A 20,561-nucleotide genomic window follows, 5' to 3' on the forward strand; every position below is an offset into this window, starting at 1 on the left:
AAGCTCTGTCTATGTATATCAAGAAAGATATGACTTTAACCTGCTACATTTGGCTTAGTGGAACTAACTGAAATTACTCCTTACTAATCCTAACTAGTTAGACCAAAGTTTTATATTAAGTTCAATGGATAGGTCTATTTGAAAATTTTCAAAGGCATAGTTACTCTAATGATATCCAAGTGACTCACCACAGCTTAGAAATTTATCCAAAGAATGTATGTTTGTTTAATCCAAAGCTAAACTTGAATCTAACACAAGTTAAACAAAACCCTAAAATTCAACCAAACTCATCTTACAAAATTATAAGATTCACTGATTAAAAATATAGATCGGGTGAGATGAATAAGGATTAAATTAAAACCAATTAAATTAAAATAAAGTTAAATTAAAATAAAATAAATTTAATTAAACCTTAAACCTAACATTTGTCACTCCCTAGAGGAGTCTCTGCCATACAAACAGACAGCATCTCCCTTATAACAGTGGCAAATGATACATGTATATAATACCATAATGCTACTCACAAGCTATAATCAACAACCCACATAGTTGGAACATACACAACCACGTAGTTATATGCACAACCCACTCAGTTGGAATAAAATTATCACAACCATGTAGTTGTATAATAAACAACCAACACTGCTGTACTAAAAACATAGTGGAAAATAAAAGGAATGCCCATAAACCAAAAACGACAGACTGCTAGCTGGCTAGGCTTTATACAACAAACCAAATACATAACACCACATAGCAAAACTCTAAAACAAAGTCAAATTATATAATGTCAAGTTCACAAATTCGTAAAGTATGTAAAGTAAGAAACAAAACCCAAAACCATCCTCGGATGTAACGTGGTACCGACAGACATGATACTCCAAGCGACTCCATAATCATCTACCTGCTACCTGAGGAAAAGATAATACATGAAATATGGTGGTGAGTGCGGGTCACTCAGCGGGTAATAGACAAGATAGTGCATGGTCTATATAAAACACGGAGATCAAAGTATACAATCTCAGCAGGGAATAAGAACATGTTTATATACGACATAATCAATGCACATAACCATAATTGACATAATAAATACATATACCCAATCTGGAATTGACATATATGATATAATGATTTGTAAACTCACCAGGGATCAGCAACAGACTTGCTTGTAACACCTGGGCAATATAACCGACAGCATATACATGTATAATAAATGACATGTATGAAGTATGACAACTATATACAACAATCATAGCTCAAACAAGTGCAACATATCACAATCACATGTAGCTAGTAACTACAAGATATGTATGTAGATATATCTCCATAGATGCACTGCGCATCATGTTGGGATGTATACTATAAGTCTAGCTTTTGTATGAACATCTGTTTTTGAGATATTTTTAAATGAGAATCACTTTGGTCAAATGTCTACATTTTATATTTATATATATGTCGATGCAGTTGTCCATTTAATTTATATTATAGATAACATAGTGTGTGGTGCCATACAGAAGATCATGTTATCGGTTCCTTATAAATTATAAATAGTAGCTCACAACCAAGATGGATAGGGACAGACCATTGGAACGGTTGTAGTGTAACTTGGTATTAATTTGTCTTGGCTATAAAATTACACTAGTACACTATGTGTGTATTGAACATGACCATTTGAGATTTTTCGATTTATACTGACTGCATAAAAGAACAGAACCTCTATTATTATGGATGTGCGTACTCTTAATCCCGATATAATAATAAATATATATACTTAGTATTTATTTCTTTAACTTATCAATGGGTGAGATTTATTCCTTAAATCAATAGGCCTGATAAGTTAGGAGATAATACCATTTATATGGTGTGTTTTTTATTATAAAAGGAAACTGTGTCCTATTTATTTAGATTAATGATGCCCCCTTGAGGAGCTCATAAGGATTATCATGTAAACCCGAAGGTGGACTTATTCCGACATGATAATAAAGTTGAGTGGTACTACTCTTGGAGTTAGATGTTAATTAAGTGAGTTGTCAATAACTCATTTAATTGATGGACATACAATATCTTAAACACAGGGAGATTAACACACTCATGATAAGTAGGAGCCCATATTGTAATATAGGATTAGTACGGTAGTTCAATAATGACCCTTTAGTGGTATGAGTTATTATTGATGAACTTGAGTTGGGTGTTCGGGTCGAACAGGAAGCTCAAGTCCATCAGGAGGCCAAACGAATTCCTCCTCTCGATCCATGTTGTAGCCTCTATAAAGTCTCGCATTCACCCGTTTTTCATTTTGCTTCCTACCCAAGAAAGGGGTCGACCATATCCTTGCTTGGTGGCCAAGCAAGGGGCCGGCCAAGCCTTGCTTGTTGCCCAAGCATAGGGCCAGCCAAGCCTTGCTTGTTGCCCAAGCATAGGGCCAGCGAAGCGTTGCTTGGTGCCCAAGCAAGGGGATGACCACAATAAAAGAAAAAAAAAGGAAGATTTTTTTTCTCTCAACAGAATTCTAAAAAAAATATGTTAATTTTTCTCCTTTTTTATCTGGCACCAAGGATTATAAAAGGATAGGAGGTTATGCCCCAAAAAATAAGTGATAAGTTTTTCTCCACACTGAAAACCCTCTCCTTTTCTTTCCTGTAGGGTCGGCGCCCAAAACCCCTCCCTTTCTTTCCTCTAGGGCCAGCGCCCCATCCTTTTCTCCCTCCCTTTCTACCCTCTAGGGCCGGTGCCCCATCTCCCCTTGGTGGCTGGGGCTTGGAGGAGAAGAAAAAGAAGAGAAGCACCGAGGTGGCTGCCGATTTGGAGGAAAAGAAGAAGAAGGAGGTACCCCTTTTGCTTTGTATTCTTTGGTGGTAGGCGGCTTGGAAAGGAAGAAGAGGTTCGGGTGTTGTCTTGGTAGATCGTCGCCCACACGACGCCCAAGAAGAGGAGAGGAATATGGTAGAAGATCAAGAGGTCTTTAGCTACGAAGAAAGGTACAACTAGTTCTTTAATTCCGCTGCGTAATTGGCTTTGCTTCTCTTTGTGTCGACTCTGGATATCGATTTGAATACCAACACAAGAGACCAGCGATCTTGTGCTTCGATCAAGGTGCGCTTTGATCAATTAAGATCTTTCTTGATTGATCAAACACATGTCTGATCGGACATGTGGGTTGCTAGGAAAGGTTCTGTGCTCATACAAAATTTTTGTACAGGGGAATTACACAGAACAGAATTTTCAATGCCAACACATCATATGTAAATGCACATGCATGTCATATGGTCACCCCCGCTACCCCTCAAAACACCACGACCCCTGTATGGACGAGAGGTTTGGATCTGTGACAATTGTACTACCCTCCAGATCGACAATAGAGTGGTCGAAGTGGACAGTTCGCTAAGTATCTATCAAGCTACATAGCATCAGGGTCTTTAACTACTCACGTCTCTAGCCCCCTGACTACTGTACCCTTAGACCCACTACTCTCGAGTGGCCAAGGTGGATAGAGTATAACATTGAGCAGCCAAGTGAGCATAATAGGACTAGCTCTAGTCCTAGCTACCACTCTCCCACAGTGATCGAATGGGCAGCTAACATGTCTGATGACTAGCTTATACCAAAGGAGAGCAAGTAGTCATCAACATGAATATATATGATTGGGGACTAGCTGATACCATAAGGGAGCAAATGGTCATCAGCATGCAGTGCAATGATGAACATGATGTAGTAACTGACACGATCATCATCAAAGCAACCTCCCAATCATCATAAATAGCTCCAGTACAATGATCCATCTAACACCTATATCTATAGGTATGGGTAGATCCAACTGGTGTCTACTAAACAACAAACATAATAAGTGGCAACACCAAACATGTACACAACATACACGTATGCACCCTACAATATAGGTGTAATCAACATGATATCTCCAATATCACACCAGCCACACAAGATCACTAACATAGGTACTATCAACATGATTCATCTAATAGTACATATCAGACATATGTACACACAACCATATAGGTATAATCAATAAGAAACCTCCAATAGTCATACCAGACATGTGACTCACCCATCATACAAATGAATAGTCAACAAGCTAACTTCTATAGTATATACTAAACATGTGTACACTCAACATAATCAACATGTTAACTCAGTCAACAAGACATCCCTTACAATACATACTCTACATGTATATACACAACAGAGTATAGATATCCAAAAGCCAAGAATGTATAGGAAATAACTAGATTATCTCTAAAGTCAAGCAAATAAGTCTCAAGCAGGATATCAAACAAATAGATTTAAGGTAAAGCAACCTAATCCATCAAACAAAATAACTATGCACTAAGTTTAAAGAACTAAAAAGGCCTAGGAAGAAATGTCCGCCTTTATTTGTTGAACATGATAAACAATCCCACATTGAGACACTCATCCCAAAGTAAAGTCCTGCATTTACATTATATAATGTATATTTTAGCTAATAACAAATGAAGTAAATAACTAAATATGTCACACCCCAGAGGAATCCTTAGCCGACAAACGGATAGTATCTCCCCTGTAATAATGACAATATGAATCATATATACAATGTCATACAGCTACTCAGAAGCTATATTACTAGCCCACACGGCTAGAACATACATAATCACGCAGTTATATACACAACACACTCGGCTGGAATAAAATAATCACAACCACGCAGTTGTATAATAAACAACTCACACGGCTGTACTAAAAACACAGCAGAAAACTAAAGAAAACCCCATAAATCAAGAACATCAAATGGCTAGCTGACTAGGCTTTACACACAACCACAACAAGACAAATACAAGATACCAACATAGCAAAACTCAAAACAAAATCGAAGTAATACAATGTCAAGCTCACAAATTCGTAAAGCAAGTAAAGTAAGAAGCAAAACCCAAAATCATACTCGGATGTGACATGGGACCGGCAGACAGAATACTCCAAGTTACACCACAATCATCTACCTGCTACTTGAGGAAAAAGACAATACACAAATGCGGTGGTAAGTGCGAGTCACTTAGTGGGTAATAGACAAGATAGTGCATGGTCTACATAAAACATGGAGATCAAAGTATACAGTCTCATCAGGGAAATAAAAACATGATCATAAATTGACATAATGAATATACATACTCAATCTGGATCCAACACACAATATCATGATCATAATGTCATAGTAAATGAACCTACCCAATCTGATACTAACATATAAGGTCAAGATAATAAATGATATAATAACTGCACATACCCGAATCAGTCAAATACACATGGTGTAATATACAATAAACTCACCAGAGATCATCAACAAACCTGCTCTAACACCTGAGCAATATAACCGATAGCATATACTTGTATAACAAATGTCATGTGTGAAGCATAGGCTATGAGATATGCTAATAAATATTAATTAAATAATAAGAATTATTAGAGAAGTAATTTTAAGAAATTATTTCAGAAAATTTTAGAAATTTTTGGGATTTAAACGGACTCCGTATGATACGTTTAAGGGGATGAACTGATTTGTCTCAGAGGAGGCCTGTTTGGGATAACCATTAAGTAGGAGTTGATTGAGGAGTTAACTTAGGGTTTAATCAAATTAACCCTAAGTATAAAATATCGCTACAGTAACCAAGCTTTTAAACGTCATTTCCTCTCCTCTTCCTCCGCGATCCCCTTTTCTTCCTCCCTGCACATTGCAATCTCTGATTCCTCTTCTTCTTCCCTCGACATCATCGGCGTGGGTCTACCCTTGGAGCTTCAAGAGTGAGGGATCCTCCTCTTTTTTTGATTCCCGCAAGCTGCAATGGCAAGGCTCTCATCTTCCTTTCCATCGTCGGCAACACTCCTTCACTCTCGAACTCTCCCTCACCACGTCATCCGAGGTGTCGCCGCTAGATCTCAATAGTGTCAACGTCGTTCAACCTATTGCCTGCTAAATTGTCACTTCTTCTGGCAATTCCTTGGGTTTGATTATCGACGGTACTACGCTCTAGGGTGCCATCATTTTCTCTGCTTGTGTTGTTTCCAGTAGATCAACCAGCGATGATCTTTCTCGTCAATTCATTCTTGAAGTTGCGACTCGTACCCCTACAAGTAGGATTCGAGTCAGGCGCCACCATCGGGAGGCGACTAACCAAGGTACACTTCGTCGAAAGACCTTGAGAATTCATAGATTTTGCTTATTTATTTCCAGTTGTAATGTTCTTCTTCAAGCGGGACTAATGGGAGGCATCCAAATAGCGTGTTGTCGGAATCTTGCTGAGCAGGTCACTGATCTCATCGGTGCATACTTCTATTAGAGATCCAAGTTGGGGAGGTGGTCAACTAGGGTAAGTTTTGTTTCTGATTGCCAGGATTTTATAGACCTAAATGCTCTATGATTAGGATCTGGATTGATCATTGGAAGTGGATGATTTACTATTAGTTTTGGTATCAACAAAACAATATATTGTTGAGGTTTATGCATCTGATCGCTTTCTGCATATCAGGGTGAGTTTTCATTAGTGATTTTCTTTTAAATTTCCTACGATTGATATGTTCAATCAGGAACACCAATGAGTTATTGAATTATGTCTTGCTTAGATCACATAGAAGTATGTGGATGGATTATTGAAACTATATAGATATTAGGTGTTGTACTAGAACTATTGTGTTTGGGTGAAGTTGAGAGGTGAATCATATTTAAACTTAATCTAGAATTTATTATGGAATGTCTAGGGTTGTATTGTTCTAAGCAATTATGGAAGGTTTATGGGTAATCAAGGATCTAAGGGGAACCAAGAAGATGAATGGCTTAAGCTAGAGTTAGCTATTTCTTTTGGTATGTGATTCATTTATTTGTAGTATATATAATTTGATACATTATATATATGACACAGGATCTTGATCAGTGACGAGCATCGTGACGTAGAGGTGGGGGATTCTTTCAGAGATGTGTTATATAAAGGCGGGTATTTCTTCCTTGGCCTCTTTACTTCTTTGATCTTAGTGCATGATTGTATTTGGATTGATGGATTATGTTGCTTTACCTTAAATCTATCCATATTGTTATCCTACTTGATACTTGTACTTGACCTTTAAGATGATTTATTTATTTTAGATACAGTCTTAGCTTTTGAATATCTATAAGTTATATATTTACATATAGAGTATATATAGTAGGGGATATTTTGTTGACTGAGATAACATGTTGATTATACATATGATAATGAGTACACACATGTGTAGTTTCTGTCAAGGTGTTATCATGTTGATCGTGAATTTATATGTTGTAGAGGGGGTACGTGTATGATGTGTTCTACTGGAGTTACTTATGTGGATTGAGGTGTTGCATTGATGATGATTGTGTCATATTATGTCAGTATCATGATTACTACATCATGTTCATCATTGCACTGTATGCTGACGACCATTACTCCCTTGTGGTATGAGCTAGTTGACAGTCATATATACATATGCATGCTGATGACCATTGCTCCCATGTTGTATGGGTTGGTTCTTCGATCATTGCTCCCTTTCGGTATGAGCTAGTTGTCAATCATGTTAGATACCCATTCGACCACTGTGGGATAGTGGTAGCTAGTAGTGGAACTAGTCCTGTCATGCTCACTTGGCTGCTCAGTGTTATACTCTATCAGCCTCTGTCACTCATGAGTAGTGGTATATGGAGGTTACAGTAGTCAGGGGGCTAGAGATGTGAGTAGTCAGGGACCCTGATGCTATGTAGCTAGATAGCTACATAGTGAACTGTCCACCTTGACCACTCTATTGTGGTATCCAGAGGATAGTACAACTGTCACATACCCAAGGCTCTCGGCTATACAGGGGTCATGGTGTCTTGAGAGGTGGCGGGGGTGACCATGACATTTGTATATGATGCGCGGTGCATCTGTAGAGATATATTTGTATACATATCCAGTAGATCCTATCTACATGTGATTGTGATATGTTGCACTTTTTTGAGCTATGATTGTTGCATATGGTTGTTATGCTGCTTACATGTCATTTATTATACATGTATATGTCACCAGTTATATTGGTCAGGTGTTCCTAGCAGACCTGTTACTGATCTCTGGTGAGTTCATCGTTTATTTCATCATGTGTGTTCAACTGATTCGGGTATGTGCATTTATTATGTCATTTTCGATCTTGGCCTTATGTGTTAGATCCTGATTGGGTATGTGTATTCATTATGTTAGTTATGTTTAGATGTATTGATTATGTCATATATGATCATGTTCTTATTTCCCTACTGACACTGTATATTTTGATCTCCATATTTTATATAGACCATGCACTATCTTATCTATTACCCGCTGAGTGACCCGCACTCACCACCGCATTTGTGTATTATTTTTTTCCTCAGGTAGTAGGTAGATGTTATGGAGTCGCTTGGAGTATGCATGTCTGCCGATCCCATGTCACATCAGAAGCCGATCTTTATTTCGCGTTTACTTTGCTTTACGTTTTTATAGTTTTCCTTTAGTTCATATACTTGGTACTGTAATAATTTTGTCGTGGATTTGGTGTTTGCCCTTGTGGCTAATTTTGATGATATTGATGGTTGTTATGTAAAGCCTAGCCAACTAGCAATGTGTTATTTTAGTTTATGGGGTTTCCTATTATTTTTCGCTGTGTTTTTAGTATAGTCGTGTGAGCTATTTATTATATAACTACGTGGTTGTGATCTTATTATTCCAGCCGATTGAGCTGTGTATATAATTACGTGGTTGTGTATGTTCCAGCCATGTGGGCTGATGATTATAGCTTGTGAGAATTCTTGTGGTTGTATTCATGATTCATATTATCACAATTACAAGGGAGATGTTATCCGTTTTCCGGGCAGGGACTCCTCTGGGGCATAACATAGGTCAAATCACACCAGTCACATAAGATCATTAACATAGACATTATTAACATAATTCCTCTAATAGTACATATCAGACACGTGTACACACAATATAGATACAATCAACATGGTTCCTCCAATAGCAAACACCGGAAATGTGTACACATACAATATGCAAATGGACAATCAACTAGGTGACTCCTACAACACATACCAATCATGTGTAACTCAACATCAAATGCATAATCAGCATGTTAACTCAGTCAACAAAATATCCCCTATAATACATACTCTACATGTGTACACACAATAGAGTCTAGATATTCAAAAGTCAAGACTCTATGTGAAGTAAATAGATCATCTCAAGGGTCAAGCATAAGTATTAAGCAGGATAGCAGCAAACGTACTGATTTAATATAAAGCAACCTAATCCATCAATCAAAAATAATCATTCACTAAGTTCAAAGAATTAAAGAGTCTAAGGAAGAAATACCCGCCTTTATCTGTAGATCGTGTTAAACAATCCAACGTCGAGACGCTCGTCCGAAAACAAAATCTTGCAATCACATAATGTATTTAGCTAATCACATATGTAGCAAATAGCTAAATAAAATCCCCAATCTAATTAGGGTATCTTATAATGAACATGATCTTTGAGTAATCCTCCAATTAACCTTAATCATACTACAACCTAATTAGATCAGCTTTAAACATGAATCATCACTAAAACTCACCCCAATCTGATAATCATCCACACTCACCGAAACCATCCATTCAATCCATTGTATTAACTACTAAACATGATAAGGAAATGGACTAACCAACCTTACTCAAATTAGTGTACTCTGCTGTTAACTCATCGGCGGAGTACCCGCTGCTAGAAAACATGGCTGGAGCTAGATATAATCGATGATCTCTAAACAAGCACCCTACATCACAATCATCACAGCCACAATTGAGAAGTAGACTTAATTCCACCATGAACACCCTATAATCAGGACAACTTACCCCTAATCAAATCTGAAATCTCTCTAGAACATAATCTGTATGCTGCTGTGATGGAAATAGAGGTCTCTTCGAATTCGAAGAGAAGTGGATGTCTATGATGATCATTCCTCCCTGAATATAAAGAAAGTACCATAGGGACTTTAGGGCATGGCGCAACGAGATGGTGCCACAGTGATGGTTCAGGAAGAGGGAGAACTTAAGTGGCTGAAATATTGGTCGTGATCGTTCACTAGTGACTATAGCCGTAGCACCACACCGACAAAAAGAGCAGTGACATGTGGGCGATGACATCGCCAAGGAGATCAGAAGGGGGCGGCTCGACAGCGGCTCTAGGGCATGATCGAAAGCTTGGGGCGAGGAGTGGAGAGTCGGTATCTCGCGGTCGGACGGCGACTGCTATGTCGCCGCTTGAACTTCATGTTGTGCTCCGACCATCGGTGCTGTATTAGCCGGTGTCGACGATTGAGTGGTGGCGGCGACGGATCAGGAGGAGAAGAGGTGGGTCGGCGATGGCTCGAGGTAAGGCTTGGGTAGAAGAGACCGGGTGTCTTGGTCGGCAAAAATGAGTAGAAAAGGAAATCTTATAATAACACTTAGGTTTAATATAATTAAACCCTAACTTAATTACTTAATCAACTTCTAAATAAATGGAAATTCTGAACAGGCTTCCTCCTAGCCCAACTGATTCATCCCCTCAAAACAAGTCATACAGACTCCGTTTAAATTCTGAAAAATTTCTAAAAATTCCTAAAATATCCAATAAGGTTATTTCTCCATTACCACTTATTATTTAATTTTTTCGTATCTCATAAAATAACTCTCCCACCTAATTAGAGTAACTCCAATTGAACATGATTATGGATTAATCACCCAATTAACCTTAACCATACTACACCCTAATTAAATTAGGTTTATACATGATTCATCTCCAAAACTCACCCAAATCAACACATCATTTAATCCATGTCTTAAATCAACTAGGCATCATGAATCAATTAATCTCTTATTAATTAATCAACTCTTCTTGCCCGTATAATCAAATTAACTTCTAATCTTCATTCTATAATCAATTCTAATTTCATAATCAGTCGCAATAAACTTAAATTAGCCACCCAACATCTCAATTGATCCCTTAATTTAATCCAATACATAAGGTAATCAATCCATAGCACATCTTACCTAAATCAGATCCGCAATCGCTTGGCGAAAGAACCAGAGGTTGCTATGATGAAGAGGGAGCTCTCCACTCAAACCCACAGTCGCTCGAGAAAGATCCAAAATGCCATTTGTGAAGTTGCTACCGGAAGTAGGAAACCTCTGGTGTCACAATGTCGTGCTCTTCTCCCTAAAATTGAATCCGGTTGGCATTCTCAGGCGCACCAAGAATTGTTCCCCTCGTCCCCGTGGCACTGTAATGATGTCAAAGGATAGATCTAGCACAAATACAAGGATGATAGCTCATGGTGTGGGGGAAAGAAGAAATTCCTATAACTGATGAATGCGAAGGAGAAGTAAGCTAAAGGTATGGATCTAGGGCACCACAACGTGCCCCTGCTCATACCTGTAGAATGCCGACTCCAGGTGAATCGTCAGCGGTCAACTAGAGAGATCTAGGGCATGGTCGAAAAGGAAGCTCAGGTGCTTTCGGCGAGTGCTTGGCGTCCGTGGCTAGGTATGGGAAGGCGGTAGCGTGACGATCTAGCGGAGCGGCACCAGGGTCGGTGAGTTTTAACGAGAGCCCATCAATCAGTGCCGTGTGGAAGATGAGAGGTGACGCTGCAGCTTCGGGATTGCAAGGCATCGCTGGCTGAGGAGAAGAGGGCTCGGGAGAGGGAGTGAATAGCAATGGAGTGACGCCGGCGAAGATGAGGAGAAAGGAAAGGGATCGGTGCGAGAGGGAGAGCGAGGAGGGAATCAACGAAATGATTTAGGGCATAACTTAACATATATATTTTTTATTCCTAGAAAATTCTATAAGGATATTACTTCAATAACACTTATTATTTAATTTACGATATCTTATAATATTATAATTGACTAAAACATAAAGTTAATTAATGTATTATTAAAATATTTAAGAAACATTTTAAAAAATCTATAAAACACACATTTTAAAAATCATTTTAAAAATTTCTTTAAAAAAGCATTTTAAAAAATATTTTAAAAATCATTTTTAAAATTGATTTTAAAAATCATTTTAAAAATTGATTTTAAAAAAAATCTTTTAAAAATCATTTTAAAAATTTATTTTGAAAATCATTTTAAAAATTTATTTTAAAATTTTATTTTAAAAATTCTTTTAAAAAATAATTTTAAAAGTTATTTTAAAAAATCATTTAAAAAATATTTTTAAAATCATTTTTAAAATTATTTTTAAAAAATCTTTTAATTTTTTTTAAATTTCTTTAAAAAACATTTTAAAAACCCTTTTAAAAATAATTTTAAAAAGTCATCTTTAAAATTCTTTTACAAAATCATTTTAAAAATTATTTTAAAAAATTCTATAAAAATTATTTCAGAAATTATTTTAAAATTATTGTTTTAAAAATTATTTTGAAAATATTTTTTAAATCTTCTAAAAACTATTTTAAAATTAAAAAAAAAGATTTAACTAAAAAATATAATTTAAAATTTAAAAATAAGTATATTATGTAAATTAATCTTAATTAAACAAATAATTAAATCAATTAAAATTTAATTAAATAATTAGAACAAATTAAACTTTATCTTTACTCTAACCCACTTTAAAATTACTTTACTTCAAAATTTAATTAAAACTTAACTTAATTTTAATTTAATAAATTAAAATATTTATCTTAATTTAACCTATCGTTAAACCTTAATAAAATTATAGTTTTTCAAACTTGTAACCTAACTAACTCTAATCATAGTTAATCCTAATTTAACTTAAGTTAAATCCAACTAAACCTTAAAGATGAAGTCAGTTAAAATGAAAAATTAAACTATACTTTCATTAATTAATTAACTCAATAATTTAAGTTAATTAATCGAATAAGTACTAAATTATTAAATTGAGCTAAGTAAAAGTTAATCAATAACCTATTGATATGATTCACTATTATTGTGTTAGTACCAAATTGTTGCATTTAACCTAACATTTAATTAACTTAATCCTAGATTAATATTTAAAGTATAATTGATTAATGATTAATCAAACTTAATGGGTAAATGGAAAATATAAGTTTTTTAAATAATATATTATTTATGAAAATCAATATTCCCAACACTACTTCCCTTAGACACTTAGGTAAAAACTTTTTGTAACTAAAAAAAAAGATAATCAGAAGGGGGTGTATTGCCTTGAAAATATGTTGCACAAATTAATTAACACGTCTAAACCCTAGTACGAATTAATGGGGTGTCAACTTGAGGAGGGGAGAGGATTAAAATACTTTGAAAAATCTTTTCAAACTTTATTTTAAAAATATTCTTAAAATATTTTTAAAACTATTTTTTAATCTTTTTGAAAAATAATTTACAAAATACTTTCAAAACATGCTTTGAAAAATATACTTTTCAAATATCTATTTTAAAAAATATTTTGAAAAATATTTTTGAAAATTACTTTGAAAATTACTTTGAAAATATTTTAGAAAAATAATTTGAAACCCCTTTTTTAAAAGTTACTTTGGACAATTAAATTTTAAAATTACCTTGAAAAGTAGTGTTGAAACCTGTTTAAAAATTTACAAACATGAGTTACAGAATTCTTGAAAAATGCTTTGTTTTTGAAAAAAAAAACAATTTTCAAGATTTTGAAAATTTTAGAAATTCCTTTCTTTGAAAAGGTTCTTATCAGTAAGTCCTCCCTACAATAAACCTACAAGTTTCTTATCTATACTTTGCAAAATTTACTACTTGATAGGCTTATGTGTGTATATCCATATTTCATACGTTGGAATACTTATATGTATTTTTTTTATGAATATCAAAGGTGGAGGGTAAGGGTTAAATAAAAAAATAAAACTCTTTTAAAAATTATTTGAAAATCTTAACCCTAAAATGATCAAGAGAATAAATAGAAATTGAAATTACTTTTTCTCTTGAATCATTTTATTGCTATTTTTAATGAATATTTTTCTAACTTTAACTCAGGTTGTCATTACATCAAAAAAGGAGACCTTGTTGGTACATTTGGCACTAATGATCAAACTTGAATTTTGATAAATGATAAGTGGATTAAAATTAGATTTATTGTTGATCTAACTTTGTTATCGAGTGTGCAGAGTTGACTGACTCGACGGATCAAAAGGGCAAGACACCAAGCAGGAAGCCCAGTCGGGATGTGCGATTCCCGGATGGCAAAGTCTAGATATGAGATTCTGGTAGAAGGAAGTCTAGATGTGCGATTCTTGTAAAAGATCATAATAATAATAATAAGGTTTAATGGACGAATAACCTTAGCGGAATTTTTAGAAATTTTTGAGAATTTTCTGAGAATTCTTTGGAGCACGTAAGACGTATTTTTATGGGGATAAATTTATAGGCATGAGGAAAAGCCTGTTTGAGATACTCAATTTAAGTAGGAGTCGATTATGGAAATAACTTAGGCTTTAATTAAAATAACCCTAAGTTATAAATCTAAGTTTCCTAATATAATTAATCGATTCTGTTTATAAATCCCTCACCGTGCCCTAACCTCTTTCTCTGCCCGATTTCCTCGCCCTTTCCCCCTCTGCTCGATTCTTTTTCTTCCTAGACATCGATGCCACAAGGGAGCTGGTCATCGGTGGTTGAGCACTCCATCTTCCCCATCGATTGAGCTCGCTGGGCAGTCGATCTTTCTCCTGGGTCGTCAAATCTGCGCAGGCAATCTCTCGGTGGAGGGAGGGGGGATTTGAACCCTAGTCGTCGATGCCACGCCCCAGAGGAGTCCCTTCTAGACAAAAATCCGGAAGCATCTCCCCTGTATTAGTGACAATCTGAAGCATACATACATAACCATATAACCATATACATCAACACTCAAAATAAGAAAAATAATCATCAGCCCGCTCGACTAGATTTACACACAACCACACAGTTATATACTCAACCCACTCGACCGGAACAAAATAAACATAACCACGTAGTTATATATATATTAAACAACCCACTTGGCTGTACTAAAAACCAACACAATGTAAAAACGATAAAGGGAGCCCATACAAACCAAAACAACACATAGCTAGATGACTAGGCTTTATACCACAACCACAAATACAAACTCCACATAATAAATTCCAAGAGAAAATCGAGCGTAAGACCAACAAGGTCATTAACCAAAATACCTGAAATCACCAGCTACACTCCAAAATCCACATCAACTAGTTAGAAAATAAATACGCAAATTCAATATACCATCCAAACAGAAATAAGTCCGAAAAGAAAACTGTCCTCGAATGTGACCCGGGACTAGCAGCCAGGACTCTCCCAAGTTCTTTGATTCATCTACCTGCTACCTGGCAAAAGAAAAATCATTTTGTGGGGTGGTAAGTGTTGGGACTCAGCGGGTAAAGGAAAGATAGTGCATGGACAAAATATACAAATAGAGATTGCCAACATTATGTTGGTGCGGGAAGCATCCGACGATCGAACCCAAGTTTTAATAATGGAAAAGGAATCAAAGTTAAGCTTATTTGTGATCTAACATGTCTGATGGAAATTGCAGGAAAGTCCTAAGTGTTCTTAGACAAAAGTCCTAACTGCGGTTAGGCCAGGTGGTAACCTTAGGTCCTAGGGGGTGGTAACTCTAGGTGTAGGAAAACCCTAAGGGGCGGCAACCTTAGGTCCTAGGGGGTGGGAACCCTAGATGGTGAAAATCCTAAGGGGGGGTAACCTTAGGTCCTAGGGGGAGGTAACCCTAGGTGGAGAAAAACCCTAGGGGGTGGTAACCCTAGGTAAAAAGTCCAGTCGATTTGGAGGACCGGACTGGCATAAGGTAATCTCTCCTGAGGGGAGTAGGTGAGGACATGTTCCCCACAAAGGGAATAGTAGGCGTCGGGTCGACCTAGGGTTTCCGGTCGAAAATTCGAAGTCAGACCTGGACAGTCCGATGACTGTCGATCACTTGATTTATCATGTTTATGTCTGTTCTAACTTTGTCTTGTAGGGTATGTTGTTGTTTGAGACTAACGTGTCTTGCAGATACAAAAGGAACAAGCTAAGCCTCGGATGAACAGTGTTCGAGACACCTCCATGGAGCTTGGAGGCGCCTCAGGTGTAAAACAGAAGTTGGCTGTGAAAAGGAGCTGGAGGCACCTTAGATGGAGCTGGAGGTGCCTTGGAGCAAGGCTTGGAGGCACCTTGGACTGGCCATGGAGGCGCCTCAAGCAGGATAAGCGGTGAAGGTTTCTGCGCTGATCCATGCGTCTGACTCGGGTGGCTTGGAGGCGCCTTAGATGAGGTTTGATGCGCCTCCAGCAGTGTATAAAAGGGGTGTTCGAGAAGCAGCTTAAATGAATCAATTCTAAAGTGACCTTCTCTCGTGTGCTGTTGACAAGATGACCCAGAAGTGCTGTTGCAAGTACCCGACAACCCGAAGCTGCGTTTTCTTCATCTCTAGTTGTCGGTATAAGTTTTCTTTTCAGTACATTTAATTGTAAACACTTATTGTACTCTTATCGATTTTATAGTTGTTGGCCACCGAAAAGCGATCAACGATCACGGGCCTTGGAGTAGGAGTCATCTTAGGCTCCGAACCAAGTAAACCTTTGGTGTCTTTGTGTGTATTTGTTATTTCTTTCTATTCCGCTGCTTACTCGTCGAGTTTTTCAAATCCGAAATGTGTGAAAGCCATGAGCGCTATTCCCCCCCCCCCCCCCCTCTAGTGCGATCTCGATCCAACAATTGGTATCAGAGCGGGGTAGCTTTGATTTGGTGCAACCACCAATCAAGCATTCTTTTCATGGTGTTTTTCAATTTTTGGAGTCGATTGGAATTAGCATAATTGCTACATTCTGATCTAGTTCTTTTTGTAATCGTATTCTTTTCTTGAAGTTGGTGCAACACCACTCGAGAATGCAATTTATTTTCATACCACACTACTAATCCAGGATCAAGTCCTAGGACATCTTTTTATTTTTTTGTGCATGCCCTCTAAATGGCCCAACAAGAAGGCTATAGCACTATCCGTCCCCCCGCTCTTCACCGGAGAAGACTTCGATTACTGGAAGGGCAGAATGGAAATTTTCCTGAAGATCCAGTTTTAGATTGGATGATCATCAAGACTGAATTTGAACTACCGACTAACGAAGATGGCAAACCAATACCCTGCGAAAACTGGGATCCAGCATTAATCAAGAAGGTGGAAGCAAATGCCAGAGCAATTTGTACCCTCCAGTGTGGACTAACAAAAAAGGAGCTCAACCGCGTCGGCCCTTTCTCCAGCGCCAAGGAATTGTGGGAGAAGCTGATCGAGCTTCATGAAGGAATGTCTGACACCAAGGTAAGTAAAAGAGACTTAATATTTAATAAGTTATATAATATTAAATTGCAGGAAGGTGAGACGGCTACTCAACTCCACGCCCAGAGACAAGATCTACTCAACGAGCTACATACGATCGGGCAAAAGGTAGACAACAGGGATGTAATTAGGTATTCCTTAAATGCCTTTCTGAGGAATACCTTGTGGGCATCCATGGTAGATGCCTACAAGGTCTCTAAGGACCTTTCTGTTATCAAATTAGATGAATTGTTTGCTGAGTTTGAACTTCATGAACAGATTAACTCACGTCCGGCCGAGAAAGGTTTGACTTTGATTGCAGGTACAGGAAAAGCACGCGAGTCAAAATCAAAGCACAGAACCAAACCGGAGTCAGAAGAAGAACCGGATTCAGACAATGACGACGATAAACTCACTGCCGAACTCATCAACCTGGTGAGGAAGCTCTACAAGAAAAAGAAAGACTTCAACAAGAAGGACCTCAAAAAGGCAATTCAATCCAAGGAGGCCCAAGCAAAGGTAAAGTTCGAGGTGACATGCTACGGGTGCAATCAGAAGGGGTACATCAAGGCGAACTGCTCGAACCAGAAGGATCCGAAGAAACCAAGAAGGAAGAAGGCCCTGAAGGTGATGCGGGACAAGTCTTCTTCCGAGACATCCGATGATGAAGAACTTGAGCAGGCAAGCTTTCTTGTGTTGACAGCCCGGGACAACACCAACGAGTACGGAAGCGAGGACGAATGGGAAGCTGAGTTCGAGAGAAGCCACGGATCCGTATCCGTTTCCGAAGGGCCAAACCCCTCTTTAAGTAAATGTCGTTTATACAATTTAATTAATTATTTAATGTGTAAAGTAGATGTAACGACCCACCTTCTACACTACTACTACTCTCTAAAGGTGGACGCTACTTAACTGCTAACTCTACTTAACCAGTACACTACTTAATTACGAAAAATCCCTACCGAAAAATTTAGACAGAGTTTCCCTTGTACCGGTGACCAAATCAACAATACAAACAGTGTATACTCAGCCACAAGCGGCTGGAACATATAATCACACAACCACGCAGTATAATAACTCAATAAGAAGAAGGAAACTACTCTAGCAATAGTAAACAGATAATACTCCAACGATAAAACATAACAAGCTACAAGTGCGGAATAGACTCAATTACATTCTCAACTTCATCATAGCATTAAGGAGAAAAGAAAAGGAAACTCTAAACAGGTAAGTTTTAACAACTCCTTAGCAAACTCTTGATCTCTCCATAGTCCAGCCATCACACACCTTCATCACCACCACCTTGTCGCCTTCCTTTCATACCTTAGCTTTTCCTTTATCTGCAGTAGGAGGAAATGCAGTCTATAAGCATAAAGCTTAGTGAGCGCTATCTAACTCACAAAAACTCGATATGCATGTATATAAACAAAAACATGCTAAAACTGAATGCTAATATATAAAACTACTCATGCTCATAAATAGCAAAGGAATCATACTAACTGAAATACTAAACATGTATAGCTAATCATGCTCATAAATAGCAAATAACAGTAAGCTAACTCATGCTCTTCTATTAGTAAAGAAACATACTGAAAGGCTAAACATGTAAGGCAAGTCTATACTATCATGCTTGCATAAAGAACTTAACTTACTGAATTCTAAACACCTTCTGTATCTTATTTCACTTGCATAAAGACTTATTCTTTAATACTTATGTGAAATTTATTTTTACTTGTTCAAAAACTCATATTTATAATACTTCAAAATAGTAATCAACTTCTCTTGGGCCCAGGCATAGTACCATTTTATGCGCGTTCCCTAATAGGTTGGGGTAGCGAGCCACCAATCCTAAAAGACCAGACCTTGGTCTACCAGGGACAAGACCTTGGAATTGGACACCTGGATTTGTTTAACGACAACCTTGGAAGTCGGGTACTAGCCTCTTCTTAAAAGTAAAATACTTATTATCTTATTTACTTCTTCTTTAAATGCCTTGGCATTTTAATAAGCACCTTGTGTGCCAAAATCCCTAAAGTCTTGACTTTGGGATCTACTTAAGGCCTTGGCCTTTTCTTTCTTTTCTTTTTACTTGTTAATGCTTCTAAAAGAATTTTATAGAACTCTTATTTTCCCACTAGAATACATGGTTGTTCATGCTTATTAAAATAGCAAATGAAAACTAAAGAAATTGCTCATGTGTATCTAGTAATAAAGAAAACTGATCACGTTTAATATATATCAAGAAAGCTCACACTATGTACTTGGATTAAGGGTTGTTCGTGCCCAACTAATAACAAGTGAAAGCTAGAAAATCTGCTTATGCATATCTAATAGAAAATGGAAGCTAATAGAAACCGAACCTAAGGTTGTTCATGTTATTCAAGAAAACCAAGAAACTAACACTACACTAAGAATGAATTTAAATCTGTGTCAAAGAATTAATAACACAAAGTCTAGCAACATGATAAGGATTAATAACACTAAGTCTAACAGCATGTTAAGGATTTATAACACCACCGAACCTGCACAGCAAGCTCCAACTCAAGCTAAAACCTGCTGGGATAGGGTCATATGGAAGGGTGTACTTTGCAATTCTAAACAATGAAAAGCATGTTTCTGTGAAGAAGTTTGATGCTTCTGAAGATGGCTCAAATGATATCCAGATTGAAGCATGAAAATTTTATTGAGATTTCAGGATACTGTGTAAAAGAAAATATGCGTCCGTTAGCCTATGAGTTTGCAACTATAGGCTCTTACATGATGTTTTGCATGGTATGGCTATGACATTTATCTGCTACTTCGTGAACATCAACAGAAATACATATAACATAACCCAATTTCATCTAACATCCAATCCTAATTCATGAATGACTAACTAACCAATTTCCTACAACAATTCAACAGGAGAGCAAAACCTCTTCATAGATTAGATGAATGTTAACTATAAAGCTGTAGAATCTAAAACACAACTTATACGTTCATCTAACATCTCGGCTAGGCATTTATGCAAACAGAGAACGTTCAGAGAGCTCGCAAAGAAACCTTGAGGAGAATAAAAAATCCACCGAGCATAAACCCAATTCAAAAACCAAAACCAAGTCGCGGAACGACTCCTACTGCAGGTGAGAAGCAACTCACCTCGCTATTCTTGGACTTACAACCGGAGAAGAGAACTCTAAAGCTTCTAGGGTTCAGAGAAGGTGAAGATCTAGGCGATTCCTTCCTTTCCACGTGTTCTCC

At 37.1% G+C, this 20,561-nt stretch overlaps 1 long non-coding RNA gene across 1 annotated transcript; it reads right to left on the minus strand.

Annotated features, from left to right (window-relative positions):
- Positions 1-650: 650 nt before the first annotated feature.
- On the minus strand, positions 651-11,795 carry LOC121984382. Its single transcript, XR_006112869.1, has 3 exons — positions 11,439-11,795; positions 11,057-11,310; positions 651-908 (listed from the first exon to the last, which is right to left on the minus strand). It is a non-coding gene; the product is annotated as an uncharacterized LOC121984382 (long non-coding RNA).
- Positions 11,796-20,561: the final 8,766 nt, after the last annotated feature.

The sequence above is a fragment of the Zingiber officinale genome, chromosome 5B, assembly GCF_018446385.1.
Source record: "Zingiber officinale cultivar Zhangliang chromosome 5B, Zo_v1.1, whole genome shotgun sequence".
Classification (NCBI taxonomy): domain Eukaryota; kingdom Viridiplantae; phylum Streptophyta; class Magnoliopsida; order Zingiberales; family Zingiberaceae; genus Zingiber; species Zingiber officinale.